This window comes from Elephantulus edwardii, unplaced genomic scaffold (genome assembly GCF_000299155.1).
Source record: "Elephantulus edwardii isolate Elephantulus edwardi_28Jun2011 unplaced genomic scaffold, EleEdw1.0 scaffold00324, whole genome shotgun sequence".
Classification (NCBI taxonomy): domain Eukaryota; kingdom Metazoa; phylum Chordata; class Mammalia; order Macroscelidea; family Macroscelididae; genus Elephantulus; species Elephantulus edwardii.
The window spans coordinates 1020135-1020812 of NW_006400074.1; positions in this window are offsets into that span (position 1 = coordinate 1020135).

The following is a 678-nucleotide window of genomic DNA, read 5'->3' on the forward strand; positions in this document are numbered from 1 at the left end:
AAACAACCTAAATAAAAAAAAAAAAAAGAAGCTAGGATTTTGAATCCTATCCTCACATATTCAGGCACATGCCTAGGAGGGGCCAGTTCTTGAAGAAGGACATCATGCTTGGAAGAGTGGAGGGACAGCACAGGAGAGGACGACCTTGAGTGAGATGAATTGACATTATCACTAGGGCAGTGGGATTAGGTGTGTTGGAGTCAGTGAGATTGACTCGGGACAGGGCAGGATTCAGAGCTGTTGTACATAGGGTCTCTGTGAAATGCATGTGACTCAGTAGCAAGTCTTGAGGCTGAGGTGCCTGCGTGTACATTTTGGGAGCTGTCTTGACTGTATTCTATTATTAATCTGAATTGTAACCTTTGACTTAAAAAAAAAAACCCAAAAATGGGCTTGACTCCAGTATACAGTTCCTCCAAGTTTATACATTGGATGTGTAAATTCAAGTGAGAGAGCACTGGTGGTAAGGAGCTGCTCTGGGGTTTAAATCCACCAGCTGCTCCACATGAAAAAGGTGGGCCCACTCCTCCCACGCAGTTTACTGCCTCTGCAAACTCACTGGAGGGTCCACTATGGGTCAGTGCTGGCTGGCTGGTATACAACAACAACAGACTTAAATGTTGTTGTTGTTGTTATGTGCCATTGAGTCGCCTGCGACTCATAGCGACCCTATGTACA